Consider the following 23390-nt stretch of genomic DNA (forward strand, 5'->3'; position numbering starts at 1 on the left):
TATTCCAACTACCTATACATACACACATACACACACACACACACACACACACACACACACACACACACACACACACACATATATATATATATATATATATATATATATATATATATATATATATATATATATATACCTACATGCATACATATGTAATATGTACATATATACATATGATATGTGAATGTATACAATATTTTTAATTCACTGAATAAAAACCCTAATTATACCCTTGGTATTTGCTTTTTTAATGAATATGGACATTCAGTGGATCCCTAGAACTCAGTAGTAACAAAATTTTTCTAAAAATTTTGATTTCTTTTAAGAACAGGAGTTCTTATACCTTGCTTTCTTTACTGGGAACTGGAAATTTATACTCACTTAAATAAAGGTGTTATTGTGGTCAACTCCCATTAACAACCAGGGTAGGTCATTTGCAATGAGTCAATGTTTCACACATGTTGCTATGCTGATTGCTAGAAGAAGTAGTAATCCATGTGATTCCATCAGAAGACCATAAACTTCACCTTGATTTTATCGAGAATGTTTCTTACATATATTTTTCCCCTGCTAATCTTGTTTTGTGTTTTTCAGCTACCAGAATACTAAGAGTGAATTATGAGTTCTTCAGTGGTGGCTTAAAAGACCCTTCCTATTCTCCAGTAATCCTCTATTTCTTAAACAGCTTCTTCAATGGTTATTATAACACTCAATTAACTTCTAAGTCAATCGAGAGACTTAAACCATGTGACATTATGGAACATGACCCACCAGTTTCAGAACACTACCTTACAACAATATGGTTTACATGCTCAGTTATAGTGAGCAAGGGATTCTAGAGAGACTAAGGATGTACTTGCCGTCTTTTTCTAGTAGAAAGGTCTATGTTTTATGTTTCAAGGACTTTGAAAAAACCCCATGGCCAATGAAATTCAAAAAAGAAAGTGTATCATTTGCAGCCATTTTCTGCCTAATATCCAAGGTATACAAAGAACTCAAAAAGCTAGACACCAGAGACCCAAACAGCCCTATTAAACATGGGGTACAGAGCTAAACAAAACGTTCTCAGTTGAGGAATATCAAATGGCTGAGAAACATCTGAGGAAGTGCTAGACATCCTTAGCCATCAGGGAAATGCAAATCAAAACAACTCTGAGATTCCACCTCACACCAGTCAGATTGGCCAAGATCCAAAACTCAGATGACAGCAGATACTGGCGAGGTTGCGGAGAAAGAGGAACACTTCTCCACTGTTGGTGGGGTTGTAAACTGATACAACCACTCTGGAAATCAGTCTGGCGATACCTCAGAAAATTGGACATAGTACTACCTGAAAACCCAGTTATTCCACTTCTGGGCATATACCCCAGAGACACTTTAATACACAACAAAGATATATGCACTACAATGTTCATAGCGGCTCTATTTATAATAGCCAGAAGCTGGAAAGAACCCAGATGTCCTTCAGTAGATGAATGGTGCCCCTTTATTCTAAAACCTTGACTCACAGTTGAATACACCCAGTTCTTCATCCCAGTTTGCTTTCAGTATCAGGAACAATGGAACGTTCACATTCTGGTTTTCTTATCACTTTAACTTGAAAGGCTAAATTAATCATTCCATTTGGAAGCCTAAATTAATAATCTTATCACTGTCAAGACAGCACAGAACATAAATTTTCTGGCAAATCTGCTTTTACTTTCCTCTACAACGATCATATGTGTTTATACAGCTTTGCCAACAATGGTATTTATGAACTGTATAAGTTTGAGTAAAGCTACATTAAGAAACCAATTAAATAGTAGTATATAAGACAACAAAAGATTTCTGAACTTCCAGAAAGTTTGCTTTTCACCTATAAATATCAATCCTGTTTTCAGAGAAGCACAGAATGGCTTAAATGTGTAAGTTAGCTATATGGCCAAATGAATCCTGCCTTGACATTTCAGGGCATTTAGTTTCCAGTCATGCAATTTCTCAATAAAGATTTGATTGCTGCTGTTCTCAGTTTCCTCTGGTCACTGGGTGGCCGAGGTTCATGGTTTCCCAATTCTCTGAACTCTTCCTCTCACATTTTAGATATTTTTCTTGTCTCCAATCAAAATGATTTTTTTCATTTCATCTTGTAGATCAGAGTACTGACTTTTCAGTTCATCAGTGATTTAGTTTATAGAAACTTCAACTGTATTAAATATGATTTTTAATGTTTCCCTTTAGGCATTATTTGTAGATTTTGTTGATTTCCTTTAACCATTTAAGAATCACTGTTACTCTGCACAGAAGCATACTTCAATGTTTCCCTCTCTCTCTCTCTCTCTCTCTCTCTCTCTCTCTCTCTCTCTCACTCATCTCTCTCTCTCTCTCTCTCTCTCTCTCTCTCTCTCTCTCTCTCTCACTCACTCTCTCTCTCTCTCTCTCTCTCTCTCTCTCTCTCTCTCTCTCTCTATATATATATATATATATATATATATATATATATATATGTATATATATATTTGTGTGTGTGTGTGTGTGTTTGTGTTTGTGTGTGTGTGTGTATGTGTGTGTGTATGTGTGTGTATGTGTGTGTGTATGTGTGTGTGTATGTATGTGTGTATATACACTAGTGACCCAATATTTGGTCTTCCTGTATGTTCAACTCCCTAATTCTTCTAGTGTTCTTACTTTTGATTTTACAACCTTGGATTTTAGACAGGAATTCAGTGTCCAGTCCTCTTTCAAGGAGAAGCATGTAGGAAGGTAGTTATCCTATATTTATTTTTCTTCCTATTAGTAGCTAAAGATGTTTACCGGACATTTTTTTTTCCTTTGAATGAGAGGCTTGCCAATGGCTCTGCTTCTGGGAGAGGATTTAAACATTAAATTTGAACTCTTAGTTGAGCAGGGACGAAGGAGAGCTGCTTAAGCCTCACACCCTAAATACCACAGACTACACTCCCACAGTTCCTCAAAGCCTGGAGCATGATTTCTCAACTGTAGCTTGAGGCTAAGCAGTCTCAGAATTGTCTGACCCATGGCATCTGCTACAGAGCTTCTCCCAGCATGCTTCAGGACTAGTTCTGACCTCTTCAGATCAGCCAACTCCCCAAATAATATCAGCTTTATAGTGTGACCTTTCTTTTGCCTGAAATTTTGTTGTCCATCTTAAAATTCAGAAAAAAAAAATGATCAGTTTATTCTCATGCTAGTTGGTGCTCAAAAATAGCAGCAGCAGCAACAACAACAAAATGATACCATACATCCTCCTCCAAAAACGCCTTAATTTCTGTGCAAATGAAACAGAAAACCTTTTTGTTACCTTCTTCAAAGAGAAAAGTAAATTATTCCCTTGGTCTATCTCTACATACACTTGACATTTATTCATATTCATATTTATGGATGCACAATATTATTTGAATTTATGCTTTCTATTTAACATATGTTCCTGTTAAGTGTATGCCAACTTAGTATGCTTCCTGAAATTTAAGGATTCTCAGTTAAGAAAATTAGATACAAAACCAGAAAATTTTCAAATAGATTAGTGGATTCATTCAAGAATAAAATATTAGAATTGGCCCATATTTAACAACATTTCAAAAAAAAAAAACCTTGTGATTTATTTCTGTAGTCTAGATTTGAGATGGTTGAACAGTTTCAAGCTAGAATTATAAAGAAATGCCTTAGCCATGCCAGATGTATATCTAATGGCAATAATAATAAGACTTTAAAGGTATCAAGGGTTATTTGAAAGTATTGTAGGATGTTCTATTCATTTTTTCTGTCCTTAGATTTTATTGAGCTGCTTCAAAATTTATGAATTCTTTCTTGTAGAAGGAAGCTGTTTGATGGAACAATTTTGAAGTCTATTTACATTTTCCTTGTGCCAGCAAAAGAATCATTAGTATTCTGATCATTCAGACCTAGTCCCTTATCTGATCAGAGCAAATATTCCTCTTACTTAAAGTTCAATAGTTGATTTTTGCCTGTTTTTGTTCTCAGTAGGCAACCACTCCACTTCCTGCAAATGGAAATACATTCTTTTCAACAAAAGAATATCCATACTTCTTATTAATCCACCTCTATTACCTTTATCTTGGCAACCTAAGATGTTTATTTGTTTGTTACTTTTATTAGTTTAATTAGTTGGTAAATGTCCCGAGGGCCTCACACATTTACGGTAGTTAATATACAAATTATAGAAGAACCACAGTCAAATGAACTGAAGGATAAATAGAATTTAGTCCCCAAAAGCTCCTGATATTGAGACAATGACACCTATACTTGGTTCTTCCCTCTGTATTTCAATGAGAACAAAACTCATACTATTATACATCTATGTACTATGACGTAACAATATACAGAACACGTAAGATGTTTTTTGTAGTTATATACTTTCATTAACCAAAAGAAGACTAAAGAGAGAAAAGGAGCAGGGATTTTGTGTAAATCTGAAGTAGCAGGTTGGTTGCAGATGAACAAATCATTATCAGTTAGTGTCTCCTTTAGTGGAGGCTGATCTGCTGACAATAATTTCTATAAAAAGATGGGGTAATATGATTATGATTAACTCCCTGGGCTTCAAATAAACTTGCACAATATCAAAACGTAAGTTGATTCTAAGACATATATGGGCAAAAGAAAAGAGAAAAAAAGAAACGATACAATTTGGGGTTTGCAAAGGCAAATAAGGGGAAAACTTGGAAGTTATTAAACACACAGACTCACATACACGTTTCAGGCAGGAGACCTTTGTTAAGAATCAATTTTATTTTTACTTTGTGTGTGTGTGTGTGTGTGTGTGTGTGTGTGTGTGTGTGTCCATGTGTTGATGAAAGTCTGTCACATGTGAGCAAGTGCCTAGAGGGAACTGAATTCCTGGAAGATTGGGGATGTTGACAATAATAGAAACTTGACTCTGAAAGAGCAGTAAAAGCTAGAATGCTAATTGTTTTTCTTTGTATTGGCCTATACCTAAACACATCAATTTAAATACATAATCCGGAGACTCAGTTTTATAATTGTTTAGTTTGGAAATCCAGCCTTTGTGTACAGCCTGGGTCGACTTTGCCCACGCCCACTGCTAGTGACTGTTGTCTTCACTCCCAGAGGTGGATGGATCAGAGGAAGTGTTATCATACTCCACCAAGAACTTCTGTGATCTGTGATATTTACTAGGACATCTAAGTGGAAACCTTTTTAAAAAGTGTTTGAGAATAACCACAAGATTCCCTAAGAGTATGTTAAAAAAAAACTAAATCTTCAGATCAGTTAATAGATCTGTCAACCAAACCAATTCCTTGTAAAAAAGACAAACTTTATATATAGAGAGATGAAGTTATAGAAAAATGTTTCTTTATACATATATATTTATAAATTTGGTACCACATAAACATAAATATAAAACTAATTATTATATTAAAATACTTATATTTTAAAAATTTTACATAGAAAGAAATGGATATTTTAACAATATTTTTCTGTCAAAATTACTGAACTGATACTTTTCACTGTTTTTTGCAATAGTTATTTCTAGAAATTCTCCCATTTAAAGTTAAAGTTTCTAGTCAGTTTTACATATGTAACCTAAAAATATAGGTATTATATTATCTCCTGATATGCGTAGTTAGACTTAATAAGTGTGGGTGAGTAGGTGAGTGTGTCATGGCTTACTTTGTGCACTTGAGAAACACTAAAAGGCAGGTAACTAACTCATGACTTCACTTCAGGTTGACCCTGTTCAGCTCATCATCACTTTGACACCAATAATGATAAAGATAACAACATCAACAATTGCAAAAATGTCATGTTTAAGTAAGAATGCTAGAAATAATATAAACTGATTTGAATGTAATTCTATAAATCTTCACATTAAAGTTATAGAAGAAGATGAAAAACATCTTAGTGAGTACTCACTAAGCTTCCCCCATGCAGTTTCTACATGGCCGGCCTTTATCACATCCCTCATTGATTTAGTTGACCCTTCAGTGGTCCCCTTATTTCTTTAGCATTTCATTTCTTTTTACATGAAAGACAAAGAAAGGTAATTGATGTATGTGTATGTGTATGTGTATGTGTATGTGTATGTGTATGTATATGTGTATGTGTATGTGTATGTGTATGTGTATGTGTATGTGTATGTGTATGTATATGTGTATGTATATGATGTATAACCTAATTATTCAACCTTTTATTTGACAAAATGCTGGAGAAAGCAGAGGACGCCTAGGGAAATAAGTGTTGACATAGTTGTACTTGGAAGAAATCTGTAAAGGGTAAGTAAAAGAAATATGTATTGAATTATCAAGAACTTTTCATCATAATTATTTTTAATAATCCAGTTCTAAATATACTATAATTTTTATTGTGACCCATAGACAAAGTATCAGGCCTGTTCAGTTGTTTGTAAAAACTGTATTTATTCCACAGTGAATGTTTTAAGATTCTTTTATTTTTGGTATCCAATTCTAACTTAATTATACTTTGATCAAGAGTGTTTAAACAGACGCATTTTTTTCAAAATTGATTCTATCATTTCCAAATAATCTGCCTAAGCAAGTGAGAAGCTTGGTGTATGAAAGGATTTGCAGGAAAGATGGATTACTTGAATTAAATTTTAGGGAGGAAAAAAATATTTACTTTCAAAAGTTGTCTTCTGACCACCACATGTATACCATAATATGCACATGTGTGCACACACATAAACATTAATTAAAAATAAAATTATAAAACCAATATATATATGTATATATATATATACATTATACAACACATGCTTGATATATGACTTAAATATACATGCATCTAACTGTACATAAGTATATTTAATACAGTGCATAGATTAAACAATTATTTTCTATACATGTTAATTGATAGTTGATTTGTCAGTGTTTTTTACTTTTAGTCTTGATAAAATTTCCTTACTTAGACTGCTATTTAGAAATCTGTTTGGGTGAAAACAGAACTGGGAAAGAAGAGGGAGGAGTTGAGGGAGGGTAAAACATGACCAAATATAATATATTACATAAAAAAGATTACGTAGTCACACTGCCATACTAATTTGAGAATTTGTCTTTAGGAGACCGGTGGCTCCAGGTGCATATGCAGCAGAGAATAGCAGTGTCTGGCATCAAAGGAAGAAGAGGCCTTTGGTCCAGTGAAGGTATGTTTCGCCAGAGTAGGGGAATGCCAAGGCTCTGCAGTGGAGATGATGGTTGGGAGAGTGAACATCTTCATGAAAGCAAGGGGAACAGGAGGTGGACAAAAGTTGGTAGAGAGGGAATAACATTGGAAATGTAAATACAGAGAATAGCCAATAAAAAAATTAAATAAAAAGTTAAAAAGGAAGCCATTGTCTTCATTCCTATTAATGGTGCACCATTACTTTTATACTGCCTGCTATCACTGTGACTGCACCAGACATCACTTGGTAGCTTTGATTTGTGCATTTTCATTCATCTATGTTACTCACTTTTCTTTAGACTTTATTCTTCTTCTTCTGAAGACTGTGAGGCAGTTTTGAGTTTTTTTTTTTTTCTGAAAGCTTTCACTCCCACAGGAAATGTCAATTTTTAAAAAATTTGTAATATCCTGTAAGAATATCTTTTTTCACCATCACCAAATTAGGAGTCTCTCTGGTTTCTGAATTTATTTCTGTTCATGATCTTTTAAAGTTATACTTGGTTCTTTAGTTTTGAAATTCAATAACACATGTTCACATCAACCCACATTTTTTTCTTTACTTTTCTTTAGAGTGGCTTTCCATGATGTTCATATACTATTGACTCTATATAACTGTATTATATGCTTAGTACTTATAAGAACTCAAATTTAGAAAAGGTCATCTCTTGATTCATTTATTTATAAATTTAATTAAATATAATTACATTATTTTCTATTCCTTCTCCTCTCTCTAGTCCCTCCCATAGCCCACTCCTTTATTTCTCCTCAAATTCATGACTTCTTTTTCTTTAATTGTTGTTGTTACATATGTACATAAATGTATAAATATCTAAAAATAACATGCTGAGTTTATTTAGTGTTGTTTGAATGGGTGTCTTCAGAGATGACAATTAGTATTGATTGAATAACAGGGGTCTTTTCTGTGTGAAGGACATATCCTTCACCACCCAACAGTCATTAATTGCCTGTAGGAGTGGGGCCCCCATCAGATGCCCCCTTTCCAAGTTAGCAGGTCTATGGCTATTGTCATTGTTTTAATTTTATTTAAGTAGCCATATGAGTATAGCTTCCCTGTCATTTATAGGAGACACAACCTCCAAGCAGAATTCCAGGTCCTCTGTTTCTTACCATATTTCTGCCCTCTCTTTGCTATGTTCCCCAGGATTTATGTAGAAGAATTGTGTTATAGTTTTATACAGTGGGACTTAGCATCCCACTACCTATTACTCTCTACATTTTGAACAGTTGTGGCTTACTAGAATGATTTATATGTTTCACAAAGAGAAATTTCTTTGATAAGAAGTGTGCTATATTTATCCCTGAGTGTAAGTATTTGGAATGCAGTTAGGCATTATTTTGATTTTAGAAATTGATAGTAGTAGTTTCTCCCCTAAGATCTATAAAATCTCCAGCACTTAATTGATAACTAGATTTCTAGTACCAAGTACTGTTTTTTTACATAATGAATTATGTATGTGCATAATTCCATAATGGGTCCACAATTGCTGCTGGGCATGTGTGGCTAAGTTCCCTCTAGACAAATATCTTTGAAACTTTCTAGCCCACAGTCTGAAAGAAATTGTAGATATTCTTATGAAATACTTGCTTTACAAAATGTTTTTTACCCTTGAAGAAAATATACCTTTCAAACCTATGAGATCTATATTATTATGCTTCCCACTAATTAGTTTCTAGCTTTTATGTTTTTTGTATGTTCAATATGAAAAATACCTGATTTAAGTAATTTTAGGAGTCCGTAAAAATCAATTAACTTTAAAAACTTTTTCTCTTAATGCATATTTTTATTTACATTTCAAATGTCATCCCCTTACCCACTAGGCCCTCTGGAAACCTCCTACCCCATTCCTCCTCACCTGGCTCCTCCTCCCACCTACCCATTTCCTCCTGCCTACCTGCCCTTGCATTATCTTATACTAGTGCATCAAGCCTCCACAGGACCAAGGGTCTTTCCTCCAATTGATGTCTAACAAAGGCATCCTCTTCTACATATGTTGCTGGAACCATGGGTTACTCCATGTGTACTCTTTGTTTGGTGGTTTAGTCTCTGAGAGATCTGGAAAGTCTGGTTAGTTGATATTGTTCTTCCTGCGGGGTCACAAACCCTTTGAGTAGAGGAAGACTACTGATTTGTTTTCACTTAATTTTATATCAAGTAACTTTGCTCAAGTTGTTTATCAAGAGTCGGCATTCTCTGGTGGAATTTTTGGGGTCACTTAAGTATACTTATTATATCACCTGAAAATAGTGATATTTTGATTTATTCCTTTATGATTTGTATCCACTTGACCTCCTTTTGTTGTCTAATTGTTCTAAGACTTTGAGTACTATATTGTATAGGTAGGGCAAGAGTAGCCACTTTTGTCTAGTCCCTGATTTTAATGGGATCACTTCAAGTTCTCTCCATTTAGTTTGATGTTGGCTACTGGTTTGCTGTATATTGCTTTTCCTATGCGTAGGTATGGGCTTTGAATTCTTTATCTTTCCAAGGCATTTACCATGAAAGGTGTTGAATTTCATCAAATGCTTTTTTAGCACTTAATGAGGTGATCATGTGTTTGTTTGTTTGATTGTTTTCTGTTGAGTTTGTTTATGTGGCAGATGGCATTGAATGGTTTCTGAATATTGAACCATGCCTGCATTTCTGTGATAAGGCCTATTTGGTCATGATGGATGACTTATTTCATGTGTTCTTGGATTGAGTTTGTGAAAATTTTATTGAGTATTTTTTATCTATATTCATAGGTTATTGCATTAAATATTATCCTCATTAAAGCTGGGAAGTACAGACATGTGGCATTTATGGGGTATTTTCACCTCAAACTGCAAAGTGCCTCCACCCAACTCATTAAGTTCCCAATTTCCTTCCCAGTCTGCAAATGGCTACTCTCTGTTTTCAGCAATGGCTACCCTTTCGAGGCTCCTTGCCATGTTCTATGCTTATCTTGGCAGCAACCTGGTAAAATTAAGACTGTAGAGGCTTGTAACTCATCAATCCGATTTATATCAGTAAATTCTCACTCCAGAAAACATCCACACAACAAACTCAGACCCAATTGATATGATACAATCTGCCCACCTAAATAAGACCAATAATTGTCCAATAATAATTCATCTCTTATAAGATATTCATAGATACCTATGGCTATTTGAAGCCACAGGGATATGGGTAATCATTTTCATCTCCACCTTAGCTTCACTCCTCTCTCGGTTTCTCTCTTCCTCTCCAATACTCTGTGCCTATATTACTTTTTTATTGCTCAATCATAGGACTTGCCGAATTTTGTACCTGCCCTCACCTTAATGTCAAGAACAATTCAAATTTTTTTTAATTAAAGTAGATCTTTTCTCTTAAATATAAGCCGAGCCCAACTATTATCATTTTGTAATTAATAAAGTATAAAATACGCTTAACATCAAGTCTATCATTTTTGTCAATTGAATTTAACATTCTCTTATATATCCTAGCTTAAGAAAGACTTAAAATTTGTATGATATGTCTTGGCTAGCATGTATACTATCTGATAATTCTTTAACTAAATATGTTCTCTGTCAAAGTTAAGAAGCTCATGTAGGCTATGCGACTATATTTAGTCTTCAACCCCTTCAGAAAACCGAGATTGTTCAACACTATCTGAAAATACGGGAAGCCTAACATGGATTCCAAAACTGGGACAGGTTGTAGAGGTAACTGCCTACCTGCAGAGACCCCTATTAGCAACAAAAGACCATCAGTATTCAGCCTTCTGGCCTAGGAATCTGAAAGACCTTAGTGAAACAGAGATTATTAAGAACCAGCTCCTTCTGTTTTGACAGAACTAAGCTGTCCCAACCTGTAAATTGCATCCTCTCAAGAACAGTACAGTTCTGTAAGAGAGATAGAGGATTTCTTCCCAGTGGCAAAATTTGATTATCCAAATGGATTTTCAAAGCTGAAGGTAAAAACACCCTATTTCTTCTTTGAATACACAAAAGGGAAGCTGATAGGAGCAGATATATCTCAACAAATAATAAATAACATTAAATGTCACATTTATGAATTTCTGATGTGTTTGAAAACCATCTATCTACGTAAATGGGACTGTTGTCTGTTAACTGCTCTTAATAAATTATCATGAAAACACCCTAACAATAAACTCAGAGCCACAAATTTGCTATCTGGCCCTTAACTTCTATATTTAATCATTTCAGATCTGTTTATAATAACAATTATAGGACTAGGTCTAAGCATTATATCCTTAAATGTGTTGTATAGAACAATGCCTATATGACAGTAATGCTATTAATATCAATTTTATAAAAATAATGAATTTATAGCAATGAAAACCTCAAACTTGGGTCAAATAAATTCTGTACCAATGTAAAAGATTATAAATTCAGCTAAGTAACAAAATATAAGAATTTCTATCTGCACAATTATAGCTGATTCTTCCTTGTTAAATTATGACCATTTCTAAGTTTCCCAGAAGGACAACCTTAAAGTAAAAACCTCCGGCTTCCCAAAGTTCAGTGAATCAGGATGATGATTCTTCAATAATATTTTCAAGCTGTACATGGGCATTGAGATATCTTAAAGTGGGGGTAGGAATAAACAAGGAAGCCAAGCAGGCATTAAGAAGGCCGCACCAATGATTGTTGTAGTCTGTGATATGTGTTTTGACTGTATCTGGGCTGAAAGTGCCTAAGGAGAAATTTAAGCAGGCCAGTTGAGCAGGTCTGACAGTGAAACTCACCACAGTGTACATTCTGCAATAAAGAAATCTCAAAATATTTTAGTATCATCAAGATATATTTTTTTGATTCTCTTGAATCTAGTTTTTTAGGCATCCTCACTCTATCAAATATAACAAAAATAACTCTGGAAGGTTCTCAGTGTCTAATCACCCATTATAAAAATGCAAAGACAAAACCTTTCTCCCAAAATAATGTGTCCTATAGTTGGCAACCAGAAAAGCTTGTATCTTAATTGTCTCCCAGGAAAATAATATAGGCACAAAACTCAAAATCACACCCATTTTGGAAATTAAAACAATCTAAAACAAATACAATAAACTAAAGCACTGTAATAGCCTATTCAGGGCCTTCCTAATATGTTATGTCAAGAGATCAACCCAAAATTCCTATAAAGTCCACATTAAAAAGAATATGAGCCCTCTGCTGACTAAAATATGCCATGTATTTGATAAGCTCTCTACCTGGAACTGCAGACTTTCACTCACTAGCCATTTCAATAATATCCATCTGTTATGTGCTTTGCCTGGTGTACTATACTTTTCCATAGTACAGGGAAAAACATAGACTGATGTTTTTCCCTGTATTGTGCTGAACCACAGGTGAAATTTCCCACATGATTAGGACAAACTCTGTATATAAGTCTGTCCTACAAACAAATGGACCAGCCTTTTAATTAAGTCATACTCCAATCTGCATTTGTTAAGGAAGCATGCAGCTTCCATTTTTCAGCTCTCTGTGGCTTAGGGCAGCCTTTACCTTTCAGAGCAGGTGACCTCAGAGTCTGTGAGCAGAGACTCCCTCTATGTTTCTTTGTTTCAGTGTTCCTATGCTTCAGTCTTTGTGGCTCTTCCTGGTGCCAACTGTTTCTCTCACTTAGAAAATAAAATTTAAGTCTCAGGCTGATAAACTTAGATTTACAGTAGACTCTTGTCTAACTCAATAGATCACCACCTGTTGCATTAAATAATGAAAAATGGATAAATGGTTTCAGTACACAATGCCACACTACTCCCAGATATTCTCTGTCCCCAGCGGCCTCTCTAACCTCATTACTACCTCATTACTAATGGCATCACTGGGATAAAGCCTACTTGGTCATGAAGGATTACTGTTTTGATGCTTTCTTAAATTCAGTATGTGAGAATTTTATGAGCAATTTTGCATCCATATTCATAGGTGAAATTGGTCTGAAGTTCTGTCTTTGTTGGGTCTCTCCGTGGTTTAGGTTTAAGCATAATTGTGGCTTTAAAGAATGATTTCAGTAATGTTTCTTCTATTTATATCTTGTGGAATAGTTTGAAGAGTATTGGTATAAGGTCTTCTTTGAATCTCTGATAGAATTCTGCACTAAACCCATCTAGTCCTGGGCTTTTATTTTTTGTTGTTTTGTTTTGGGAGATATTAATGACTGCTTATATTTCTTTAGGGGTTATGGGACTGTTTATGTAGTTTATCTGATCTTGATTTAATTTTGGTACCTATATTTGTCTAGAAAATTACCCATTTCATCCAGATTTTCCAATTTTGTTGAATATAGCTTTTGTAGTATGATCTGATGATCTTTTGAATGTTCTCAGTTTCTGCTGTTATCTTTCTCTTTTGACTTCCGATTTTGCTAATTTGGATACTGTCTCTATGCCCTCTGGTTAGTCTGGCTAAGGGTTTATTTATCTTATTGATTTTCTCAAAGAAAAAACTCCCCCCACTTTTTAAAAAAATTTTTTTGTGTAGTTTGCTTTATTTTTACTTGGTTGACTTCAGTCCTGAGTTTGATTATTTCCTGCCATCTGCTCCTCCTAGGTGTATCTGCCTTTCTTTGTTGTAAACATTTCAAGTGTGCTATCAACCTGTTAGTGTATGTGCTCTCTAGTTTCTTTGTAGAGGTACTCAGAGCTATGCCTTTTCTTCTTAGCGCAGCTTTCATTGTGTCCTATAAACTTGGGTATGTTGTGCTTTCATTTTCATTTATTTCTAAAATGTCTTTAATTTCTTTCTTCATTTCTTCCTTAACCAAGTTATCATTGAGTCGAACATTGTTCAGCTTTCATGTGTATATAGGCTTTCTGTTGTTTCTGCTGTTATTGAAGACTACCAGCTTTATCCCATAGTGATATGTTAAGACGTATGGTGTTATTTCAATCTTCTTGTATCTGTTGAGTCTTATTTTTTGATCAAGTATATGGTAGTTTTGGAGAAGGTACCATGAGGTGCTGAGAAGAAAGTATATATATTGCTTTAGGATGAAAAGTTCTATAGATATTTGTTGAATCCATTTGGTTCATTTTTCCTGTAAGTTTCACTGTGTCTCTGTTTAGTTTCTATTCCCTTGATTTGTCCATTGCTGAAAGTAGGGTGTTGATGTCTCCCATTATTGTGTGTGATGCAATGTATGCTTAGAGCTTTAGTAACTTGTGATACTGTGTTCCCTAAATTCTGGGTGTTTCAGAGCTCCTGGGAGTCAAACTGCCTCTGGGATTCTGAAATCCTAGTGTGCCCAAGTTCCTGAGATGCTGTGTGTGAGTGTGTCAGAGCTCCTGGGCATCAATCTTTGTCTGTGTGTTGAAGGAGTGGTTCAGAAGTCAGAACCCTGGTTTTCTGCTGGATACAGGCACAAGCTTGAAAGAACCCATGTCTCTGGCCAGGCAAAGGTTAAGGTTTACCTTGTTCCAGTGGGGGGATCCCAGTTAAGCTTGGTGTTGGGAAAGACATAGTAGCCTCAACTGTGATCTTAAGTGTGTTTAAGCTCCAATGCCTCTGGTGGTATCCTATCTCCTGGGAGTTGGGTTTCCTCTGTCATCCTGTCAGGCTGCTTCTTGGTGTTGTAAGTGGATGCAGAGCCAGCATTCCAAGTTTGCTCTGGGTACAGGTTCAGACTAGAAGGAATCAGTGCCACTGGCTGGGTGGGAGTTTCAGCATCCCAGGATCCTGAGATACCCAGTTACTCCAGATGTTAGGGTAGAAGTTGTGGCCACTACTGCCATCTTAGGCATTTCAGAGCACCTGGTACTTAGACTCTGTCTAGTTACTGTAGGAGTAATTTCAGAGCCAGTGCCTTAGTTCTGGTCAGGGTGCAGGTTTAAATTTTGATCCTGGGCATGTTAGAGCACCTAGGAGTAGAGTGTCCTCTGGGTATTGTGAAACTGGGTGCAGAGCTAACACCCAAGATCATGTACACAAGCCACCACACAAAGGCATACATACATATAAATTAAAAGAAACAAACAAAAAAAATCCCCAAAAACAACAACAACAACAACAAAATCCAACTTATGGAAATGTTTTAATTCCTTTATTTAAAAAAATAACTTTATGTAATTGGCCAGAGGCACAGCTCTCTAATCTCAGTATTCAAAAGACAGAGGCAGGGGGAAAACTGAGTTTGAAGCCAGACTAATGGCAGAGAAAGGAAGGGAGGGAAGGACAGATAGAGGAAAGTGGGAGGAAGGGAGGGAGGGAGACAAGGGGAAAGACTGTGCTTGCTCATCTAGGAAGTTACAAAATCAGTATTTCCCATGTTGTTTTAGTTAAATTTTTATTCCTAAACACATAGAGCAGAATGGATATTCATTGGCATTTCTTTCTTTAGAAATAACTGTGTAATGATTTTAATATGGACCCATCCAATGTGGGAAACTAACCTTTGTTATATGTGTAAATTGTTTGAATTTTTGAGAGTATCCTCCACTGTCACTCCACCACACTCCACCTTGTTCAATAAGAGATTATTTGAGTTAATGAGCCTCAGGATCCATAGGGTAGGTCCTGTATACCCATGTGTCTGTGTGTCTGTTTCTGGATAATATTTTATATTAGATGAATAATTCCTTTAATAGTTTCTTAAGTTCTTGCTCAACAGAAAATTGTTTAATAAAAATTGTAGATAAATATGGAAATTAAGAAATTAGAGAAGAAAAAAGATGGGCATTTATTTAAAAATCAAACAACTTTCAGTTATATGTAGGAAAAAATAACAGTAGTGTATCAAGGGAAGTTCAATTTAATAAAAGCAAAGACAGTGATGGCCTCAGTAAAAATGAATAAACAACAATTGAAAAAAATTATGGGGCCATTTAAAATTTTGCTTATCTCTTCCCATTTTGCTAAAATAACATTGAGTCATGCAAGTATTTACCCTGTACTTATAGACTTTCATTATTTGCTAATAAAAATATATGAATATTGCCAATGTAATTAAACTATTTAATATAAATAATAATTTAATGAATTTGGTTAATATACAATATTAATGCAAAAATGTGACTCTTATAATTAACATATTAATTATAAGTATGGTTTCAGCTTGTCTGAGTGTTTAAATATCATTAAATACGAGAGATATATCTTTATGAATACTTAAGAATACTATTCTGCACACCATTCTCTAAGATTATCATAAATACTTTACATGTCTACATTACACAACAAACCCATCATACTGTTCCATTTACTTGTTGGGAACCTAACTGCCACTGGCTTAAATAAGAGTGGGACTTTAAACTCAGCCAATTGCTGTGCAGATCCTTCAGAAACAAGCTCACTGGTTGAGAACTAGAGCCATTATTGCCTGAGAGACAAACGATTGTCGAAGTCAACATTTGTCCTCAGATTTTGAGCTGGGAATTCAGGATAGCTAAGTTATGAAAACCTGCTTTCTTTCCTTTTCATGTAATCTACACTATGCTTACCTGTTCAGTAAAACAAAAGCAGGTCTTAGCACTCATGCTTGAGGTCAGTTTCCATGTTCTTACTAAGATTTTGCAGCCTGAATTTGTCTGTATTTTCTCTAGATCCTGTCTGTTGTCAACCACTTCCACATTAGTATCCTACAGCAAGCAGGTCCAGCCCTGCCAGACCTCCCTTCAAAAAAACATTATTTAAAAAATTAAAATAGTTTTATATGTATTAGTGTTTCTCTGACATGTCGATGAATATCACATGCCTGGTGGAAGCGAGAAGAGAAAACTGGGTTTTCTCAAACTGGAGTACAGACGGCTGTGAGTCACCATATGCTGGAAATCAAAGCTGGATTCTCTGGAAATTGCTCTGAACTATTGAGCCTTTCCTCTATTCTTTTCGAGGATTACACTGAATTCAGTAAAGTATCAGAGAAAATTTTGTTATGAGTTTAGGAAATTATATTATAGACCCCCATGAGCCATGCAGACAATCCCCAGGATAGGAGGGAACCACAGAATGCCACCAGTCTGGGACCACTGTGCCTGGACAGTGAGCTAGTCTGAGATAACCACGAGTCCTACTCAGTGCAGGCCTGGGAGGACAGATGACACTCAAGATGACCTATGCCACCTTGATACCACTCATAATATTACTCCTTATATGACTGGAGACACTCAGATGTCCCAGGTTGTCCCGCGCAACCGTCTCGCCTGCAAGAACGACGCGGAACACAAAATAGAATCCTTCTGCGGTAAACTTTATTATCCTCGAGAACCAGCACTTGTTACACGTGACGAAAAAGATGAAGAAGACCAAGAAGTCCAAGAAGACGAACAGGACGAACAAGACGAACGAGATCCACGAGACGAACGAGATCAACGAGAGCGCGGAACTATCTAGCCCGTCCCCTTATAAAGGGATCAGTCTTTGCCTTGGAAGCGGAGCCCCCTGATTGGTTGAAACTCATCAGGCCCTATGACGCCACGGGAGAGGCAGAGCTCAAGGAGTGGAAAGTTACCCAGCACGTGCGCACATGGCTTGTTTACTGCTAACTCCAGCCGGATGTCAGCGCCATCTTGTAATGGAGAATGTGCAGGCGGCGCCCCACATCTCTCCCTATCTTTTATTCTTTGAGCAAAGTAGGACACCCATATTAGGAGGGCGGAGATAGAAGTCAAATCCTCATTAAGGTGTATAAAGACCATGTACAGGAGTAACCGCTAGGCTTTTTGTAGCCCGTAGTACTCTTGACCTGTCACTCTGCCGTTTTTCTGAGGGAGGGACACTGGGGCAGGCAACCCTCACACAAAATGACATACCTCCCAGAGATACCCCGTGACAAGGGGCTCTCAGTGCGATGCTTTGCTCGGCATCCCTCATGGGCTCCTCAAACCAGACACTCTAATCCTGTGCAATGAACCGAAGTTCTAGGAGTGCAAGAGCTGTCTGGCCGGCGACCTACTGCTTAAGCATAGACAACCAGATATCGGCTGATGCTCTATGTTCTAGAGCGACAAGCGCTTGGGCAATAACGACCTTGTATCTCTTTTTGTTTGGGCCTTGAGCTTACAAACCAGCCAGAGAAGCAACGCAAGTCCGCAGCAAAGGATTGCTCCAAAGAGTCCCACCCCCACCCAAGTTAATATCAGAGGTGAAAAGCTTAGGGAAGACTGTAGCATCATGTTCCGCTGGAATTGGTTTCAGGAATGCCGACAGAATCGCCCATCTCGCCTCTCCTCTGACTCTCTGGTTCCACAGCATCAGGAGCAGGGCTGTCATCAGGAGTCACCACCATTTTTCGCGTGAGCCTCTCGGGGACCCAGAAGGGATTATTTTCATCCTGAGGAAAAACACAAACAGCTCCCCTGGATCTTATCAACACAAGATCCGGTCCTTTCCATTTATTAGTTATGACATCTTTCCATTTCACCATCTCTCTTGGTTTGTCCATGGGTAGGCAATGTCTTTCAGCCGCCGTATGGCCGTGGTCATCAAGATTTAAAAAATTTAAGGTGAATAGTGCCATGGATACTGCGGTCCTAGGCACAGGGGGCAAAGCCTGCATAATTGCCCCTTTTGTTTTATTAGATATGATTTAAGGGTGCGGTGAGCACGTTCCACAATACCTTGTCCTTGTGGATTATACGGCAAACCTGTAAGATGAGTCACAGCCATCTGGCTACAAAATTGTTGGAATTTTTATGAGGTATAGGCCACGTTGTATAGGGCCAAGCAAATGCATTTGTTCATTGATGGCTCTCAATTTATGCAACAATCACCATTTTCCTGATTTCTTTTTAATCACAAAAATGGGGGTATTCCAAGGTGAAGTAGAGGGTTCTACATGACCCAATTGTAGTTGTTCTCTAACTAATTGAGTAACAGCTTCTAACTTTTCGGAGGTAAGGGGCCATTGAGGAACCCATACCGGATCCTCCGTTTTCTATGGTATGAGCCGTACTGCCTCAATGGCGCTTAGGAAAAGCCCAGACCCTGCCTTTCTTTGTTGGGGTTAGGCGAGACAGGCTCTAGGGGTCCTTGTTCATAGTGTCCCAAGCCTTTTCCCTCTTTAAAACAGATCTGTCTATCAGGGGCTTGTGGAGGGCCCCTCTGGGACTGCAAAATGGCTGCCGCGAGACCTGCATTAGTGAGTGGCCCGCCCAGTTCTCTACAGACTCGAAGCCAATCTTGAAGACCTTTGCCCTTTCTAGGGGTGATAGTGGCTCGACATTCTTGGGTGGCCTATTCAAAATAAGCTGTTCAATAAGAGGGGCAGCCTGCTCGGGATCCCCGAAGATCCGACCTGCCGCCTCGGTCATGCAGGCTACAAAATCTGAAAAAGGCTCTTGGGGTCCCTGAATGATTTTTGTAAGCTGATTATCGGCCCCTCCCTTTTTTGAAAGTGCCTTCCAGGCCTTAATGGCTGTGCTTGACACTTGGGCATAGGCACCCCAATGATAAGCTGTCTGATCTGCTGCATAGCGACCTTGGCCCGTCAACAGATCAAATGTCCATTCTTGTTGTTCAGGAGTCAACGCTGTAGCATTGGCTCTTGCTTGGGTTTGGGCAGCCTCATACCAAAGAGCCTTCCACTCCATATACTGTCCCATGCTCGGTAGAGCAGCCTTGGCAATTGTCTGTCAATCAGAGGGAGTTAAGGCAGAGATAGCCAATCTATCAAGCTGAGCAATGGTAAAGTTGGCGGTTACCCCGTATTTTCTGACTGACTCTGCCAATTCTTTTATTTGATTATATTCTACGGGGGCATGAACGCGGCCACCCTCAGCTGTCTCAAACACATGGAAAGCAAGACACATCTGCCTTCTCACCCTTTCCAGGAGGAACGAGAAGGATTTTACAGGCGTGCGTGCTGCATAAGGAGGGGGGGCCACGGGTAAAGGAGGCGCTGTCGGGACAACTGGGGACAAGCACATGGGCCTGTACTGCTCGTCAGGATAATATCTTTTTTCCTCATAACTAGCTGCGTCTTCATCTACCTCCGCTTCTTCTTCTGGGTCTAAGCCTTCTCGCTCATCATCATCATCTGAAGTCTCGAGGCTATCAATGTTAAGAGCCTCAAAGTCTTCTACAGGGTACAAGCTTACTCCCCTTTTCTTAATATTAGAGGGCATAAGGGAATGAAAATCTGAAGGTTTGTGGGTAACTACTCTCCCGCTGTACAGCGTACCTGGAGGTCCTTTTTCCTTAGGGGGAAAATATCTTTTCCTGCGCGCGCCCATCCTCTCACTCTGTTCGGCTTCTGATAGTCTATCCTGGACTTCACTCAATACCTCTTGCCCTGCAGCAACAGCGGGCCTACAACTCTCATCTCTTAAACAATTTTGTACCATTGTCCAAATGGCCATGGTCCCGGGCCCGAGGTCTCCGGCATTCTGCGCACAGTCTAATTCTCTACCCAATTTTTTCCATGAGGCTGGTGAGAGAGACCCAGAGACCGCAAACCAAGGGGCAGTACGCTCAACCTCTTTTACGAAACGCTGCAAGAGGTGGGTGGGCAATTCTAAATTTCTCTGCTCAAGAATTGACTGCAGGGCAGTAATGGTCGAGTGTGAAGAGCCCATCACAGCGATGTAATGCCCGCGGCTTATTTGCGTGGCGGCACAAAGTGAAACTGAAAGGCAAGTCTCAGCGCGTTCCGCTTTTTTTTTATCTACAAAGACTTATGGAACACAGGGGTGCCCCGGCTCATCTACATCCATCTTAAGCACAAAATTAACACCAGCCCCGTTGGACACAAGAGGAAATTAAGAGGAAGAGAATAAAAACTGCACTGAGGAATACCAGAGCCTCTACGGACCCTTCCCACGGCCGTGGAAGATTTAAACCAAATTAAAGAAAGATCTAGGATCAGACATACCTTGCCGAACTTATCTCCCCGCAGTTCTGGATCCTCTCTGCCCAAAGACAAAGGGTCTTCTGTGGTGCAGACGATGGAGTGGTCGAGATCCCGGATTCAGGCACCAGATGTCCCGCGCAACCGTCTCACCTGCATGAACGACACGGCACACGAAATAGAATCCTTCTGCGGTAAACTTTATTATCCTCGAGAACCAGCACTTGTTACACGTGACGAAAAAGACGAAGAAGACCAAGAAGTCCAAGAAGACGAACAGGACGAACAAGACGAACGAGATCCACGAGACTAACGAGATCAACGAGAGCGCGGAACTATCTAGCCCGTCCCCTTATAAAGGGATCAGTCTTTGCCTTGGACGCGGAGCCCCCTGATTGGTTGAAACTCATCAGGCCCTATGACGCCACGGGAGAGGCAGAGCTCAAGGAGTGGAAAGTTACCCAGCACGTGCGCACATGGCTTGTTTACTGCTAACTCCAGCCGGATGTCAGCGCCATCTTGTAATGGAGAATGTGCAGGTGGCGCCCCACACCAGGTGCCATTAAGAGAAGCAAGTCAGTGGTAGAGAAATGGAAACAAAAGAGAAACAGAAAGATGCGGACACCTTGAAGAGAGGCAGAACTAGAGACACAGGGTAGTTAGGAACAGCCTGGTGTGAGTGGCCTGTGATGCCACCTGAGAGCATGCTGGGGTCCTGGCCTGTGCTGCCATTGGGGGTGAGGAGTGGTAAATCTCTGGGTCCATAGCCCTATAACTTCAGAGATCTGTTTTCACTAAAGCCCAGACAGAAGTTCCTTGTCTAAACTGCTACCAAGGTTATGTGTTGATGACTAGGACTGTAAAAATAGTCCCACTGCTCACCTGGGCATAGTGGAAGAGATATCCCTGAGCCTGTGAGAGCAGGAAAGCTAACCCTGTCCCTAGCCAGTTTCTGTACTCAGAAAAGAGAGGGGCCTTACACATTGCCCAGCGGTTAAAGTAGATCTGACCTTGGTTGTGGGAGTTATGGGTGAGCTAACCTCAACTGTATGTGAGTTGGTTAGCTGACCCTGTCACTTGTCTCATAGCATGAACAAGGATAATATATCCTCTTTCTCCCCAATTTTTTAGGAGTAGCAGAGCTAGGCTTGCCCCTAACTTACTGCAGCATCTTGCCCATGGAGCACAGTAAAGCTGGCCCTAGTGGCATGGCGATGGGTGAATCAGACCTGAGAAGGAAACAAGGTCTTATTCTTTGTTGTCCCTCTCCTCCACTGATGCTTGTCACCTAAGGTAGGTGGAAAAGCTGGCCTGATGTTCATGAGAATGGGACAACTGTTCCGGTCCCTCATTGGCAGCAACACTGAAAAGTTGAAGTCTAGAGCTGGTCTTGTTGGAGTGGGCATGAGTGAGCCAGCCCAGAAGCATCAAGGTAGGAGAGTTGGCTCTGCCACTTGGTGGCAGCAGCATTGAAAAGCATTATGGGGCAAGACAGGAGCAATCAACCTGGTGGTGCAGGTCCAGGAATGCTTTGGGTCTGACCAGCTCACATACTTCTCAGCCCTCCATAAAGGGTTTTGTGTTGGCTTATCCCAACATCTACATCATTGACCAAATGCTGGAATGTGTGAAGGGACCATTCCTACAGGTTTAAAAACTACAGGGTGTTTGTAACACAAGACAACAACAGGATATCCAAGTGGAGTATGAGCGAGGTTTAATATTTGTAGTACAGTCAAGTCCTTGTATCAGGCCAATGACTCATTAAAATGAACATTTGCAACCAAGTGTGGCCAAAAGGGTATACTGCGGGACACACTGTGATAAAATATAATTTCCAGATTGAGATATGAAATTCATAAACAAAGACCAAAAATATAGTTTTTTGGGGATATTTTTGTTTTTATTTTTTTGTTTTTGTTTTTGTTTTTTTTTTTCCAAAAACCATAGCTACCAAATAACTGTAGAAATAGGGTTTTGAGCTCACACTCTGCTACTGGCTTACACTGTGTTCCTTTCTGTTGTTCCATTGCTCCATTTTTCACCAATCACAATGGAAGAAGAAATCACCACACTTGTCATTGTCAATGGCTCTGGAATGTACAAAGATGGCTTTGCTGGTTTCCTTCCATGACATCATGACATGATTGTGGGAATGGGCCAGAAAGATTCTTATGCGAATGATAAGGCCAATCAGACTTCCAGGATTTCCTGAGGCTGGCAAGGGTTCCTGAACCAATTACCCAATTACCACTTCCTTCTTGCCAGTCTAAGAGGGTGGGAAAGTCCGAGCTGTAGTCCCCAGTTTCTGTTCTTTTTTTTTTTTTTCTCCTGACCACCATGGGTCATTACTTTCATTGAGTTGGGAACATTTGCATGAATACTTGTAAATGCATTCATCCTTTTACTGAATGTGCCTCTGTGCATATCTTTTCATGCTGATCTTGGA

The sequence above is a fragment of the Micromys minutus genome, assembly GCF_963924665.1.
Source record: "Micromys minutus genome assembly, chromosome: 15".
Lineage (NCBI taxonomy): Eukaryota > Metazoa > Chordata > Mammalia > Rodentia > Muridae > Micromys > Micromys minutus.